Source organism: Heteronotia binoei, chromosome 14, assembly GCF_032191835.1.
Source record: "Heteronotia binoei isolate CCM8104 ecotype False Entrance Well chromosome 14, APGP_CSIRO_Hbin_v1, whole genome shotgun sequence".
Lineage (NCBI taxonomy): Eukaryota > Metazoa > Chordata > Lepidosauria > Squamata > Gekkonidae > Heteronotia > Heteronotia binoei.
In genome coordinates, this window is record NC_083236.1 from 45,695,377 (window position 1) to 45,712,742 (window position 17,366).

The 17,366-nt window shown below is 48.4% G+C and overlaps 1 protein-coding gene across 2 annotated transcripts in view; it reads left to right on the forward strand.

Moving 5' to 3' along the window:
• RANBP10 (RAN binding protein 10) overlaps nt 1–17,366 on the forward strand; it is a 58,961-nt gene that overhangs the window by 11,977 nt on the left and 29,618 nt on the right. The window lies entirely within an intron of this gene.

Below are 17,366 nucleotides of genomic sequence, written 5' to 3' on the forward strand. Positions count from 1 at the left end.
TGTTCCCTGGTGAAAGATAGGTGTGGTGTGCAGTAGTGATGGGCATCGTGGCACCCTTCTGTTGCCTTCTGCTTCATGTGAAGAGAGATTCTTTGTACATTTCTGGAAACAGCTTATTCTTTTCCTGTGCTCAGATTAGTGGTGGGCAGTGGGCACTTATCAAATTCAACCCTGATGGGGGGAGTATGTCACGTGCTGCCCTCCTTCCGTTGCCTGTCTCTTCTCAGAGTATGAGGTGCTTGCTGTGCATCTGTGGCCCATTTTAACAAGGCTGTGGTGGGTTAATTGTGAGGCATTAATGTTTGTTGTAAAAAGGCCTGCTTCAGTGTCTGAAGCTTGATAGATGTTCTCTAGGAATCCTTTACTGCAGGGATGTCAAACTCATTTGTTATGAGGGCTGGACCTTATGTAAATGAGACCTTGTTGAGCCGGGCCATGTGTGTCATAAAATGTAATACCAGGTAGCAGAGATATAAACTTTATAAAGGACACAGACAAACAGAAAGATTTTTTAAAAGCTTAAAATAAAATATGCTTAAAACATTAGCACTTGTTGGCCTTTGTATCTCTCCCGTGTGATTCAGGGAACTGGGCAAAGGAAGCTATGGTTCTTCCCTTCTTTCCCTAGGGGACCAGGAGGGGGAGGAGCATCAGCCAACAGAAGGAAGAGAGGCTTGGTCAGTAGCTTTGTTGTGTGATTGAGAGAGCCTGGCAAAGCAAGGCTCTCTCAAGGGAGGAGCCTCAGCCAGTGGAGAAAACAGAGGGTTTGCTCTGTAGCTCCTGTGCAATTGAGCGAGCCTGGCAAAGAAAGCTGTGATGCAGAAGGAAGCAAGAGAGAGGAAGAAGGAAGCAGATGACAGCCATTTGCTTGGGAGCCTGATAGGAGCCTTCTGGGGGGCTGATTTGGCCCTTGGGCTGCATGGTTTACACCCCTGCTTTACTGTATTGTAATTCACAACCAGTTCTGGCCTGGATGACCCTGGCTAACCTGATTGCATCAGATCTCAGAAGCTAAGCAGGACCAGCCTTGGTTTATATTTGGATGGGAGACCAACAAGGAAGTCCAAGGTCAGTATGCAGAGGCAGGCAATGACAAACCACCTCTGAATGGCTCTTGAAAACCCCAAGGGGCCACTGTAAGTTGGCTGCAACTTGTTGGTGCTTTTCACATAGCAGTGTGCAGGTTCCTTCCAGTATTATATAGTATTGTTTCCTCTCATTTGTTTCCAAAAGTACATAAGGATCCCAGCTGGATCACACCAACGGTCTACCAGTCCAGCATCCTGTTTCACACAACAGCCAAATCAGTTGCCTTGGAGGGCCAACAGGCAGGACAGAGGACAAGGCCTTCCCCTGATGTTGCCTCCTCGCACCGGGTTTCAAAAGTTTACTGCCTCTAGATATGGAAGCTCCCTTTACTCATTGTGGCTAATAGGCAGATACGTGGAGGGACCGATCCATCCACGACTAATTTCCTCTCAAAGGCATTTGTGCTTGTGGCCATACTGCGCCCACTGGCAGCGAATGCCGCAATTTAATTACTTGTTGAATGAAGAAGTATTTCCTTTTGTCTGCCCTGAATCTGTTGCCCAACTTCATTGGGTGCCTTTGAGTTCTAGTGGTTTGGAAGAGGGAGGAAAAGGTCTTTCTGTCCACTTCCTGTACCTTATTGATAATTTTACAAACCTCTGTCCTGCCCCCTTGGTTGCTGTTTTCCTAAACTAAGAAGTTTCAGACTGTTCAGCTTTTTATCACAGGAAGGTAAACTTCTTGAGATAGAACTGTGGAATTAATTTCTAGCAAACACTTAAGTCCTTTGCAAACCCTTGCCACAGTGGACTTTGCATAGAGATGGTTCTGTCAGGATGATCACTCCACTTGATCTTAATGATTACGACATGTTTGAGTAGATAAGTACTAGCATTGTAGAGACTTCATTTCATACATCAGCTCTTACAGAACTACTTGTATTTTGGATCATTTATTCCGTATTTCAGATGAGTTATTCAGTAACTCCTAAATAGTTTTGCTAAATCAGCAGGTTTCTTTTTTTTTAATCAAGGGCATTGGTTAAGGTTTGAAGAATCTGACTCACTCCTTCAGGAATAGACATAGAGCAGTGTGCTTTAACACCCTCCCCCCAAATTATCTTGCTCAACAACAGATTAGTTGCCTGAGTCTTCCCTGTATAATACACTTCAGCTGAGTGAAAGAGTTGAAATCAAATCAGAGGTTTACAAGATTATGCATGGGATGGAGAAAGTAGAGAAAGAAGTACTTTTCTCCCTTTCTCACAATACAAGAACTCGTGGGCATTCGATGAAATTGCTGCGCAGTCAGGTTAAAATGGATAGAAGGAAGTACTTCTTCACCCAAAGGGTGATTAACATGTGGAATTCACTGCCACAGGAGGTGGCGGCGGCTACAAGCATAGCCAGCTTCAAGAGGGGGTTAGATAAAAATACGGAGCAGAAGTCCATCGGTGGCTATTAGCCACAGTGTGTGTGTATATATATATTTGGCCACTGTGTGACACAGAGTGTTGGACTGGATGGGCCATTGGCCTGATCCAACATGGCTTCTCTTATGTTCTAAAGATCTTTATCAGGCATTTATTACAAATTGCATCAGCTAAAGAGTTATTTAACCGCATCATATGAATGGTTGAGGGGCTGCCATGCTAATTTGAGATCGATGGGTGGAGTTCCTCCCTATGCATCCCTTTGATTTGTTTTTGTGGGAGTAGAGTAAGGGCAGTTTTTTGTGCCCTTTGAGAAAAGGTGCTAAAACTGTTAAGAAGCGAACAGGAGTCAGGGTCAAGATGGAATGCATTCCTCTTACTAGGCAAACATATTGATGCTTTTTTTAAAAAAAAAATTGCTCATCCCAGTTAAAGTAATTTATTGCAGCAGAACGTCCTGGTATTTTGGCACACATCCAAATGCATTGCCTCAGTGGGATATAGATTGGAACTGGAATGTGTATCTCAGCGGTCTGGATCCCATGGGTCCATTTGGTTGTCAGGTGCTTTCCTCCAGCAGCAGGCGCCTTCACTAGCAGAACCAGTCCTCAGCATCCAGCCTAACGTGAGGAAGCATCATGGCTGCCATAGAAAATGGATGTGCTTGTGCTTCTTCGCAGACAGTTCTGTGGGAGGGGGAATTCTCATTGAGCTGTGATGAAAAAGTTTACATACACAATGCATTCTGGCTCATTGCTAGATTTAGGTGCCGATGTGGTGGCTAAAAAGCCAAGTGAAATTTTGGGCTGTATCAACAGAATTATAGTATCCAGATCATATGAATTGATGGTATCACTTTACTCTGCTCTGGTAAAACCTCACCTGGAGTATTCAGTTTTTGGGCACCACATTTTAAGAAGGATATAGATAAGCTGAAACAGGTCTAGATGAGGGTGACGAAGATGGTGAGGGGTCTGGAGACCAAGTCCTATGAAGAAAGGTTAAAAGAGCTGGGCATGTTTAGCCTGGAGAGGAGATGGCTGAGAGGTGATAGGATCAAGTACATGAAGGGCTGTCATATAGAGGATGGTGTGGAATTGTTTTCTGTGGCCCCAGAAGGTAGGACCAGAACCAATGGGTTGAAATTAAATCAAAAGAGTTTCCAGTTCAACATTAGGAAGAACTTCCTGACCGTTATAGCTGTTCCTCAGTGGAACAGGCTTCCTCCTTGGGAGGTGGTGGGCTCTCCTTCCTTGGAGGTTTTTAAACAGAGGCTAGATGGCCATCTGACAGCAATGAAGAGCCTGTGAATTTAGGGGGAGATATTTGTGAGTTTCCTGCATCTTGTAGGGGTTGGACTAGATGAACCTGGAGGTTCCTTCCAACTCTATGCTTCTGTGATAAGGAGAAGACTTCCAGACCAGTGTTACTGTTCACATGGGAGACGATGGGTTAAAGATAGGTTAGAGATCTTGGCAGAGAGAGGTAGTCGGGAGGGGAGAAATATGCAAGAGAGTAGACTGAACTCCAGGACTGTTAGCTACCTATCCCTAGATAACAGTTTAATTTGTTACCCAATATCTCTTTACTTGGTCTTCATCCAATGCCTGATTTTTCCTACTTTTTTATATCTGTGGGTTTTAATTCTGGAACCTGCTGTTTGAGTAGGTGGCTCATCTTTTTAAACTGCTGGATGGTACTGATTAACGCTTAAGGTGTTAGCTGCTTCTTGCCCAGCCTAGAATTGCACACATGCTTAGCATTCGTATTTCATTGCCAGGTCACATGCGAGCCCATAGCATCAGGCGACATCTGTGAGCATTATTAGAAATTGCCCATGTGACTCATGCTAATCATAGGGCTTTTGGTGTGTGATGGCCATTCAGCTCCTTTGTGGCTAGCTGCTAGAAATTCAGCTGTCTACAACCTTCCACGAGTGTCCTTTTACTGGCCTCACATCCAGGACACAGACAGGGCTTTCCAGCAAAAGCCTCCTAACAATGGATCGATACAAATGCCAGATGTTGAGCTCTAATTGCAAAACCTTGTGCGAAATGATTCCCGTGCCTGGAGTGGTTTTTAATGTTGGCACGTAAGGAGCAACTTCATGAAGGGAGGACAGTCATTTCCTCCTGCTTCCCTAGACCCACATGACATGTGCAGTACCTTACTTAGTAAATACCCAAAGGGTGATTAACACATGGAATTCACTGCCACAGGAGGCGGTGGCAGCTACAAGCATAGACAGCTTCAAGAGGGGATTGGATAAGCATATGGAGCAGAGGTCCATCAGTGACTACTAGCCACAGCATATTGTTGGAGCTTTTCTGTCCGGGGCAGTGATGCTCTGTATTCTTGGTGCTTGGGGGCAAGTGGAAGGGCTTCTAGCCTCACTGGTGGACCTCCTGATGGCACTTGGTTTTTTTGGCCACTGTGTTACACAGAGTGTTGGACTAGATGGGCCATTGGCTTGATCCAACATGGCTTCTCTTATGTTCTTAGAGCTGAAATAGCTTGTTTAGTAAATGTATATACATTCTGTTCAGAACCTTCTTCAGGTGACTTACAATTCACACGATAGAACAGAGTTGGAGTCCAGTAGTACCTTTTAAGACCAATAAAGTTTTATTGAGAATGTAAGCTTTCATGTGCTAGAAGCACACTTCATCAGACAATGAAATGGGGTACAGTTAACAGCGCTACATTTAGCTTTTGGGTAGTGATTAAGCATACAAAATAGTATAAAGTTAGAATCCAATGGCAAAATAGCGAAATTAACAAATTGAAAGAATAACAGTTTGGTCTGGATAGTATAAGTTGCATGGGAAAACAGCAAAAGGTAATAAACTTGTCAGAGTTGGAGAATGATGGTGTGAATGGCGGTAAATGTTAATTACATTATAATTAATTAAGATAATAAAACAAAACCATTAGCTACGAGTTAAAGGTGTTTGGAAACACTGCTGTCTGGGTCTTCCAAGTTGGGGCTCAGACATGAAACTACTCATGAAGCTGCCTTACACTGAATCGGGCTATTGGCCCATCCAGGTCAGTGTTATCTGTTCAAACTGGCAGCGGTTCTTCAGCTTTCCAGGGTCTCAGGTACAGGTCTTTCACATTACCTGCCACCTGACATTTCTCTTAACTGGAGATGCTGGAAACTGAACCTGGAACCTTGGGCATGCCAAGCAGATGCTCTGCTACTAAGGCACAGCCTCTTCCCCTAAACAGCATGTGGCCTGCCAAGATGACCATGAAACACTTATTTATTTATTTTAGTATATTTCTATTCTGCCCATTCCCCATAGGGCTCAGGGTGAAGCACAATATATAAAAACAATAGAATACAATAAAAACATGTTACGAATACACAGCTGAACAGCACTCAGAAAATTTCCAATCCATGCATTGCGGCTTGTCCATGCATTGCGGCTTTCCAGGTTCTTTCTCTCCCCATTTTTGCATCCCTAGCCTGTAAGTCTATTGAAGCCTCTGGTGAGAGGTCATAAAGAGCTAGTGGGTTGCAGTCAGTCTGGATGACAAGTTGTGCAGCTCTGTTCTAAAAAATTAATTCCTTGATAACCTAACAGCAGAATCAGCTACTGGATTCTGCAACCTTCCTCTTTTTTTTTTTTAATCTTATGTGTCACATTTGTATTCTCCACCCCGCCTGTTTCTCAGATTGCTCAGGGCAGTGTATTTGGATGGCTAGCAACCGATTTTAGCCGCTAGTCTATTCCATCCTGGATGGCTACAGCTAGAACTTGCTCAAGGGAGTGAGGTTCAGAGCTCGTCTGGAATTTGAATCATGTCCAGCATTCTATTGACTGCACCATTTTGGCTCTCTGATGACCGAGCTGCTACCTATTAGCAAATATGTCTGCCTTCATTATGCAACAAATAGTGGATAAATGGTGGTGTGGGCGTGCTGCTTTCCATGTAAATGATTTTAAATTGCCTCAGTTTAGTATAGTTCCTTACTGGGAAATAATAAAAGACGTTGGCCTTGTATCTGCTGTAGTTTTTGTTGATTACCTATCTGGATAACTGGAAGACAAAATTATCTAAACATTAATGTTCTGTTGAATATTCCACAATGTATTAACTTGGGCTACGGTTTTCATTTACTTTGGCAACAGCAGGAGGACTGACTTTGCTGGCTCTTTTGTAAAGGTTGTGTTGTTTTCACTGCTAGCTATATATTGTCTTCTCCAGTTGGGAGTTGAGGTGTTAAATTCCCTGTAGGCAAAGGAATATGGGCATTTTAGAGCCTGTAGCAAAAAGAGTTAGGTGTAATTTAAAATCTTGCTCAGAAGTCTTAGATAGATGAGCAAGTCGGCATCTTGAGTTTCCTGTTCTGTTCTGGATGTCATTATATACATCAGGTGCTGGCAACTTTATAAAGTCTGACTGTGTTATGCGTACAGGGGTGGCCGAACTTGCTTAAAGTAAGAGCCGCATAGAATAAATGTCAGATGTTTGAGAGCCACAATACATGTATGCAGAGAGAGAGGGAGAAAGGAAGGAATAGAGAGAGAGAGAAAAGAACATGGAAAGAAAGGAAACAGATGGGGTAGGAGGGAGGGAGAGGCAGAAAGAAAGCACCTTTATCTTTAAATGTGTTCTCCAAGCCCCTGCCCCACCCCCAAGCCAGCTGGCTTGGCTTGGAGAAGAGATTTAAAGAGACAAATGCCTTTTCTGAGCCAAGCTCAGGGGCCGTCGCTGGGGTTTTTACCCTTCTTTCCTAACAGTTTTGGTGGTTGAAAAAACTCCCTGTTTAATCTCACTTATCAGTTGCAAGCTAAGCTTTGCAGATGTGCATGGTGGCCTTCTTGCTTTTGATCACCACCAAGTTAATGTAGTTTCTTTTCACCCATCAAATTTGATTTCCTGTTGGTTCCTCTCTTGGTCTGTACCCCGCCATGAAAACGTGAGTGGGTAAAAGACGATCCAGATGTCCCTGCTGGACAGGGTGATTCGGGAGCGCTTCCTGCTGGGCGTGGTGACTTTTAGAATCCTGAGAAATAGTGGGGATTCTATTGCTGCGTTGTCATATGGGTGTTCACTCCAGAAATTATGGTTGCCATCATCAGATGTTGTTCATCATTCTTAATTTAGATGATTACAAGCTTGTGGCAGTGAAGAATGCAGTAGGTCGCTCTGTTCCTCCTTGATTCCGAATGAGTAAGGAAGGGTTGTTTAGGTGGAAGGAGCTCTGAGTCATCCTAGATAAAGGCGCTGATGGTATTTCGGTGTAGGCTGACAAACAAAAGACGTGGTCAGAAGATGAGGCTTAAATTGTCATGCGCTAGGGCACTGTTTTTAGTTGGCCATGGCCATGATGAAATTTCAACAAGGAAGTGCCAAGGAATCAATAGTTAAGACAACTGATAAGGTTGTTGTGTGCCAACTGTGGTCTTTAGGCAGCCGTCTGTTGGCTGTACCACCACTTAGGATGGCCAGTCTGACATTTGCCAGAGCCCAGGCCTTCTCGTCAGGAGTCTTGCTCTGTGGAATCGGCCCCCCCCAAAGAGGGGAGGGGAGCCCCCCTCCTTGGAGAACTTCTGGAGGTGCTACCAAGCTTGCCAGATGGCCATGGCATTTGGGTGGTGTGGGGACGGCAGGAATCTTTTAAGAGAGGAGGGAGAGATTTGGGGTCTGTTATTTTGTTCTTGTTTCCGTTAGAACTCTTTAACCACTGTTGTAAGCCACTTTGAACCACGAGCAAAGGCAAGGTATGAATGTTTTAATAAAATTTTAAAATGCAAATAAAAAACCCCAGCTACAGTATGAGCCCCGTGGCGCAGAGTGTTAAAGCTGCAGTACTGCAGTCGAAGCTCTCTGCTCATGACCTGAGTTCGATCCCAGCAGAAGCTGAGTTCAGGTAGCTGGCTCAAGGTTGACTCAGCCTTCCATCCTTCAGAGGTCGGTAAAATGAGTACCCAGCTTGCTGGGAGGAAAGTGTAGATGACTGGGGAAGGCAATGGCGAACCACCCCGTAAAAAGTCTGCCGTGAAAATGTCATGATGCAGCATCACCCCAGAGTCGGAAATGACTGGTGCTTGCACAGGGGACTACCTTTACCTTTTCCCTTTACAATATGTCATTGTACAATGCCCCCTTCAAGATGTCTGGAAGAACCCTTTCCCTCCCTGAAATGGAAGCGGAATCACTCAGCAAACCATGCTGTGTGCCACACAATATGTATTGCATCCATTTCCCCATAAACCAACTAGTAGGGGCCTAAGCAACTTGAAAAATTCGCTTCCTAAAGGAATTCAGTGGTCAAGCTGTTGGTCTGGGAACATGGGGGCAGTCTTCTCATGTTTTGGTTCCCAGTTGCTGGGACTTTTTGTCCCGAACATGTTGTGGGTTATTTTGGTAGCTTTCCTCTCAGGGTGAGATCCTGCTCCGGCAGCCCATACGAGCCTGCAGAACGGCTGAGTATATTTAGTCCATGATGACTTGACTGTGGTTTGTGTAACATGATGCTTCAATACCTCCTTGACTGGAATCTCTGTGGTTTACGTTAAGAGGGAGGGAGAATGTTTCTGCCGTATGTGGCTGAACATAAATCTGCTGGAAGCTGCACAAGAGCTTGTTCTGTAACTACAAGGCCCTTCTATTTGGACAAAGAGGCCTTCTCCCCAACTGCTGAAAGATTGGCTTTCATAGAGGACCCTTCAGCTTTTCTGTTAGATGCACAGGCTTATTCTCGGCTGTTGCTGGCAGCAGGCTGCTCTGAAAGAGTGCGGGAGTCACTAGAACAGGCTCACTTCATCCCAGTCAACCTACCCAACTTCAAACAAAGCAAGAAAGATGCACGTTAGCGCCATTTCGCTTCCAGGCAGAGTTGCTACTTTGGGGTAAATCTACTTTCTATTCTGCACATTCTAAGAGGGCTGACGGCCAGCTTGGTTTTGCTGCAGGCAGTGCAAACATAGTTCTCCGGGCCAGGGCTTTTTTGTAGCAAAAACTCCTTTGCATATTAGGCCACATGCCCCTAATGTAGCCAATCCTCCCAAGAGCTTGCAGGGCTCTTAGTACATGGCCTACTGTAAGCTCCAGGAGGATTGGCTACATCAGGGGTTTGTGGCCTAATATGCAAAGGAGTTCCTGCTACAAAAAAAGCCCTGGTTCTCGCCTCTCAATTGTGGTTAAGGAAATCACAGTGAGCTACAGGATCTACATTCTCCTCTTCTTCCCACCTCTAATATTGCCTAGTATGTCATAGGTTCAGATTCTTATTCATCCAAAAGAGCCAGTTAGGTATAGTGGTTCAGTGTGCAGACTCTTATCTGGGAGAACCCGGTTTGATTCCCCACTCCTCCACTTGCAGCTGCTGGAATGGCCTTGGGTCAGCCATAGCTATCTCAGGAGTTGTCCTTGAAAGGGCAGCTGCTGTGAGAGTCCTTTCAGCCCCACTCACCTCACAGAGTGTCTGTTGTGGGGGGAGAAGATATGGGAGATCCTAAGTCACACTGAGTCTCTGATTCAGAGAGAAGGGCGGGGTATAAATCTGCAGTCGTCTTCTTCTTTACTGCTTGTGGCCTAGTTTCAAGACGTTGTTTTGAATTCTTCAGATGGCTATCATTGGAAGGTGGGTGGGAAAAAGGTAATGAAGAGGCAGGAGACTGGGAAGAAGCATGTAAACCCTGTGCCTCGCTTCCATGGTTAAGAGATCTGGGGAACTTGTGTGCATGCTGGTGGAGAGGTTAGTATTGTCATTGGTTCAGATTCTTATTCTTCCAAGGAAATCAGATTTCAGTGGAAGCCTCGATAGGTGAGTCTGTCCCGCAACTCACAGCAGGCAGGTTGAGTGGGGTCCTAGAAATATCCCTGCTTTGCACCCTGCAAATACCTTTTCTTTATCTCAGTTCTTGACCAAGAAATGTGCATCTAAAACCAAAGTGTTAAAATTGAGGGAATAGTTTTCCTAATTTTATCAGCCACGCTTTGTACAGTGCAATATTTATGGAATAAACACATAAGGAATCTGTGTATTTTTTTTAATGGGGGGGGTTTGTGCATTTTAAACATAATTTCTAGACTCAAATCTGAAATGTGTGCGAAGCTGTGATTTAAAACTATGTTAATGGTACCTTGGATGGACAGATGACTGCTGGAATTGTTATGCATTGACATACACAGTCCTTGCCTCAACCTCTGTGGTGTATTAGGAGAGTCTGCAAGCCGGCGATGATGTCCAGCACCCCAGAGCCGTTCTGGCTGCCAGCAGAATTGGGCACGCTTACCTAAGACTGGGTCATTTGAGGACATTTTCTGGTGCTGCCAGGATGCTCTTATCTCGCCGGCACACGCTCCTTGCTTTGCCGTCTTTCATTCTTTTCACATACTTCGCCAAAGGGGAAGAAAATACCCTCAAGAGATGTGAGAAGGGGATGAGTACGAGGCAAACAGTCCTGTTGGGAGAAAATACAAAGGGAAACCGTTTGGAAATGGCCGTGGGGAAGAAATGAGAGGCTTTTGTAAAGGATCTGCGTTCTGGCAACTGGGGAAAATCCATTGTCCAGGGAATGCAAAATTAGCAGTAATGGGTTCTTAAGAAAATAATGTGTGTTACCCAAACTCTGAGAAGAAACAGATTGACCGTTGAACGAAAGGGAATTAATGACAAAGCAGTGGTTACACAACAGAAACCCTGGTGTTCTGTAATTATTTTTTTTAATTGAACATTTTTTCAAAAGTCAATATTTTCTTCCACTACAGAGAAGGAATTCCTCTGCAGTGTAGTACAAAGGTGTCTAAAATCTGTGGTGTTCATAGAACTGATGGTCTACTGTCTGATTGTATCGGTGTACAGCCAGCCTGCTCAGTATGCATAGAGCACATCATTTCAGACACAGCTGCCTCTCTGGAATTGCACAAACACACATGAGAGATTTTTTTCCTCAGGATCTTCCACATCAAAATGGGATTTCTGTTGAAAAATGTCGCATTGTTAGCTAGGCCTAGAGTTTGCAGTCTACAGTTTTATGCTTCTGATGGTTAATAACTCAACCCTGGAACACTGTGTTGTTGTTTTCCCAACATAATCTGTAATGTTTGAGTTTGGTTCTGCAGCAAACAGTGGCCCATTCTAGCATCTTCTCTGAAGAAATTACCAAGCCAGAATGCATTTGAATATGTTCAGTTATAGTATAGAAATATTCTGCACAGTTTACACCTGTGGGGTTTTTTTTGCAACTAGCTGTCAGAACTTGTAACTTTATTATTGCTAGCTTAATGTAGAACCAGTATAATTGATGGTTGGCAAGTATGCATAGAGTGGACCTGAGCGTTGAACCAGACCGACCCCATATTGTAACCTTTCTTAACCTGAAGTGCCTGAGTAGTAGTTAACCCTGCCCCGATGGTATCCAAAGTATTTGGGGGCTGTGGACTGAATAATGTTGTATCTCTGTACTTTCTCACACTGACACCCTTTGAAGCCGAATCGTGTGGCCTTCAGAGTAAGGAGGCAATGTCTTTGCTGATAGCACTGGTGGGAAGACAGATGTGCCTGTAACGGTGTGAATTAAAGCTTTGTGGGTTGTTTGTTTTACTATATAAAACTGGGCCAGTGCTGGCTCTCGCCATCACTGTTATCTTGTACCTTGTATCTAACAGTTCTTAGTTCTCTCTAATAAAATCCTAGCTTGGAAACTAAGTATGGGATCTGCCTGGAGTTCTTAAGTTCTGACATTATAACAGTGATCCCATTGTTTTGGAGCTTATCTGAACTGGAAACCCGGCCCGATGGCTGCAAAGGTTCCAGACAACGGAGAGCCCACCACTCCAACGGAGGACCCGCCGCTCGACCCGAAGGTGACGGGGGTGAGGCGCAAGATTAAGGTGCCCGCACCTTTCTCGGTGGACGCGTTCGCCGCACCCCGATCCTGGAGCCCGCGGAAGTCCACAGCGGCGATCGACGCGGCGGAGCAGCGGTACAGAAGTATGCTGGGCGACGGGGCAAGCGGAGACGGAGACGACGACCAGGGCGAAGGTCCAGAACCGCGAGGCGGGGACGACCCGGTCCGGAGCCTCCGCAACGACCTGTTCGACTATGTACGGGAAATTCACAACGACGTACACGCCTCCCGAGTTATGATGGCCGAGGAGATGCAACAGAACCTTGGCGCGATCTACGACCAGCTCCGCACCTTGCAAACGGCGGTCCTGGGGATCCCCGTGGGAGGGCTGCCGCTGGGGCAACCGCCCGTGGCTCCACCGGCCCCGCTGGCCCCCGCGCCGCCGGTGGTGCCCGCTCCAGCCCCGCCGGCCCCACAACCAGTGGCGCCTCCGGCCCCGGGGGCCCCCGCGCCGCCGGTCCCAGCGCCCCCGGCGCCGCCAGTTCCGGCGCCCCCGGCGGTCCCCGTGCCCGCACCGCCGGCGCCGCCGGCCCCAGCTGCACCAGCCCTACCGGCCCTGCCGGCCCCGGTGCCCCAACCCGCGGCACCCCCGGCCGCAGGGGGGGGGAGAGAGCTGAAAATTACATTCGACGGGAGCCCAGAAGACGTGGAGTACTTCACCATACAGTGCGACACGTTCTTTACCCACTGGGGTGCGGACTACCCGACCGAAGCCAGCCGGGTGTACCACATTGCGTCCCGACTGAGAGGTCCAGCCCGCAAATGGTACGTCGGGCTGTTCACCGCGAGGAAGCCCGAGCTAGCAACCGTAGCGGGGTTCCTGCACGCAATGCTCCGCCAGTACGGCGACCCGCTCCGCGAGGAGAAAGCCATCGCAGCCCTCCAGCGCATCGAACAAGGCAACCGATCCATTCGCGAGTATGCCACGGAATTCCTGGGCTACTGCGCGGCAGTGAGAGGGTGGAACGAGATTATGAAGTATACTGCTTTTTGTAACGGGCTGAACCCGAACGTCCTCGACCGCTGCTACAGCCACGGGCGACCCGACACCTTGGTCGGGTGGATCCAGCTAGCCGGAGAGGTCGAGACCAACATCCAGCACGTGGGGCTTCGCCGACAGCAACTGGCGAAGAAGGGGTTGAAATCCACACCCACCAAGGCGGAGGGGCGACGGGCCCCGACAACCTCGACCCCTACCACTGCCCGAAAGTGTTACCGGTGCGGCGACCCGGACCACCTCGCCTCCAACTGCCCAGCCAAAGCGGGGTCCACCCCGCCGACAGCCAGGCCAACCGCATCGGGGCCCAAGAAGAAAAAGAGTAATCGGCCGAAAGAGCCCGGACGGGGCTCCGTCGCCACCACCCTGGCGACTGACGAGGATTTTACCGCCGAACCAGAAACCGTGGAAGAATCGACCGGGGAGTCGGACGACACCGAGTCGGCGGGAAACGACAACGACCTGCTTTAATGGGTGCCGCGAAGCAGGTCCAGCAACAGCCGGCACTCCTCACGGTGAGAGCCACTGGGGGTTTATTGTTTATGGCCGTAACCCTTCTCAACCCGAACCTAAAACGGTTTATGCATGCCCGAGCACTAATCGACTCGGGGTGCAACCGGGACTTAATCACCCCCCGCCTAGTAGAGGCGCTAGGATTAGCCACGTCCCCCCTCCCACTACCCATGCTTTTCCAGCAGATGGACGGGGGGCCCATGAGGGGAGAGCCATGTAAGCTAGAAACGCAGGCGGTCCCCGTTGGGACCGAAGAGCATTGGGGGATCGAAACTTTTGTAATTGCCCCCTCTTGCTCGTTTGATGTGGTGATGGGCTCGGGTTGGCTCGCCCGCCACCAGCCAGACATAAGGTGGGAGGAGCAGATCGTCCGATTCCCGGACTGGAGGTGCGAACACCACCATTGGCGCCCCGAATGGGGGCCGCATCCGCCTCCCCGGAATGCGCGAGCCTGCCTCACCCTCGAGGAGGTCGCCTCGATCCCCAAGGAATACCGGGACTTAAAACTGGCCTTTAGTGAGAAGGAGGCGGATGAGTTACCACCTCACCGCCCCACGGACTGTGCAATCGAACTGATCCCGGGGCAGCAACTGCCAAAAGCGAAACTGTACTCCATGGGTTGGGCGGAGAAAGCGGAACTCCGCAAATTTTTGGACAAAAACCTGAAGCGTGGGTTCATACGACCGGCAACAGCCCCCCATGCCGCCCCCGTCCTCTTCAGAAAGAAAAAGGATGGGTCGCTTAGACTTTGCACAGATTTTCGCTCGATAAACGGGATTTCGATGTCTAATGCCTACCCGATCCCATTGATTAAGGACCTATTGAATACTGTGGCCACAGGGAAAATATTCACAAAACTCGACCTCCGAGACGCGTACTTCCGAGTCCGCATCAGGGAGGGGGACGAGTGGAAGACCGCGTTCAATACCCCGCTAGGACAATTTGAGTACTTGGTTATGCCTTTCGGGCTACAGGGGGCCCCTGGGGTATTCATGAACTTTATCAACGAGGTTCTGCGAGAGTTCCTGTTTAAGGGGGTGGTGGTGTACCTTGATGACATCATTATCTATTCGCCAGATCTCAAGTCACATGTACCCCTAGTCAGAAAAGTGTTGAGCACCCTGTGCAAGCACAAGTTGTATGCCAAACTATCAAAATGTGAATTTCACAAGACTGAACTTGACTATCTAGGCTTCCGTGTATCGGGGGAAGGGTTGTCAATGGACCCAGCAAAGGTTCAAGCGGTGCTAGACTGGGAGCCCCCACGAACCCGCAAACAGCTCCAAAGTTTTCTCGGGTTCGCAAATTTTTACCGCGACTTCATAAAGGGGTTCGCCACCATCATGTTACCCCTTACGGAGCTCCTTAAAACAAAGGGGAAGGGGGCAGAGGCAAAAAAGCCGGGCGCGCGCCTAACGTGGACGCCCGAGTGTCAAAAAGCCTTTACAGAATTGAAACGCCTCTTCACCTCGGAGCCCGTGTTAGCCCACCCTGACGAGTTAAAACCTTTCGTGGTTCAATGTGATGCTTCCGACGCCGCCGTCGGAGCCATATTAATGCAAAGGGGGGACAACGGGGTTCTGCGCCCCTGCGCCTACATTTCACGAAAGTTCTCGAACGAGCAGAAAAATTGGTCAGTGTGGGACAAGGAGGCTTTTGCAGTCATGTTTGCCTTGAAAACCTGGCGCTCCTGGCTTGAGGGGGCCAGAGTCCCGTTTGAAATCTGGACTGACCACAAAAATCTCGAGGCTTTGACCGGGCGCCGCAAAATGACTGCAAAGCAAATCAGGTGGGCTGGGTTTTTCGCCAAATTCGACTTTGTACTGAAACACATCCCAGGTACCAAGAATTTCTTGGCGGACGCCCTCTCCCGCCTGCCACAGCACGAGAGCCTCCGCGAGGAGGTGGTGGACTCCCTTATCCCCCCTTCGGCCATCGCGGGGGGGGTCACCACCCGCTCCGGGAAGAGGATCGGCCCCCCGGAGCCGGACCTCTTGTCTCAGTTAGTTGCAGAGACTGCTCGGGAGGCAGACCAACCACCGAACCTCCGTAAAAGCGAGGACGGCCTCCTGTTGCACAACGAAAAGATCTATGTGCCCTCCTCCCTCCGCAAGCAGATTTTAGAGCATTGTCATTCCAGCCGCCTGGCGGGCCATTTCGGCTATGTCAAAACCCTCAACCTCATTACCCGACAGTTCTGGTGGCCTAGGCTCAAAAGAGATGTCTCCGAATTCGTCCTCTCATGTCCCACCTGTCTCATGGCTAAACGAAGAGGGGGTAAGCCTCCCGGCCACCTAGTGCCCCTCCCAACAGCCACCCGGCCTTGGTCGGTAGTGTCTATGGATTTCATTGTGGAGCTCCCGCCGTCGCAGGGCAAAACTGTTGTTTTGGTAGTGGTCGATACATTCTCCAAACAAGCCCACTTCATCCCCTGCAAGCAGCTCCCCACGGCTAAAAAACTTGCCCAACTTTTCTTTACACACATTGTACGCCTACACTCGTTCCCAGACAAGGTCATTAGCGACCGCGGGACGCAGTTCGTTGCCAACTTCTGGCGGGAGTTTTGCAAGCTTGCGGGTATTGAGCAGGGCCTCAGCTCAGCCTACCACTCCCAGTCGGACGGACAGACGGAGAGGGTTAATAGCCTTCTAGAACAGTACCTCCGCTGTTTCATTAACTTCCAACAGTCCAACTGGGTGGACCTACTCCCATTCGCTGAATACGGCTACAACAACAGCCTTCACAGCTCTACTAAAACCTCTCCTTTTCAAATCATAAATGGCTATGAGGGCAAGCCTTTCCCAACGCTTCCCCTCCCTGCCACCTCCTCAGAACCCACATCGTGCCAACAATGGTGGGAGGGCCTTCGGGAGAGCTGGAAGGGAATTCAGGAGAACCTGGAGGAAGCGAAAAAGGCTTACAAAAAACAATTTGATAAAAAACACTCTCCGGAATGGGAATTGAGAGTGGGAGACACTGTCTTTTTGTCCACAAAAAACCTCCCCCTTCCTCAGCCCTGCCGCAAACTTGCGTTGAAGTTTCTTGGGCCTTTTAAGATCAAACGAGTAATCAATAAAGTGACTGCAGAACTCGAGCTGCCCAAGTCTCTAAGCAAAATCCATCCTGTTTTTCATTGCAGCTTACTCCGGAAAGACCCTGGTGCCACGTCCTTCCATCCCAGGGCTCCGCCGCCCCCTCCGACGACAGTGAGGGGTCAGAGTCACCATGAAGTCCACGAAATCCTGGACTCCAAAGTCAAACGGGGGAAGCTGTATTACTTAGTCAGGTGGAAGCACTTCCCCCCGAGCTGTGATGAATGGGTCGAATCTCAGAACGTAGCTGCGCCGCAACTGTTAAAAAAGTTTCACCTGCTGTACCCGCACAAGCCCAAGCCGCCACCCCCCGGGGGAGGGCGCTTAGGGGGGGCAGTATGTCAGAACTTGTAACTTTATTATTGCTAGCTTAATGTAGAACCAGTATAATTGATGGTTGGCAAGTATGCATAGAGTGGACCTGAGCGTTG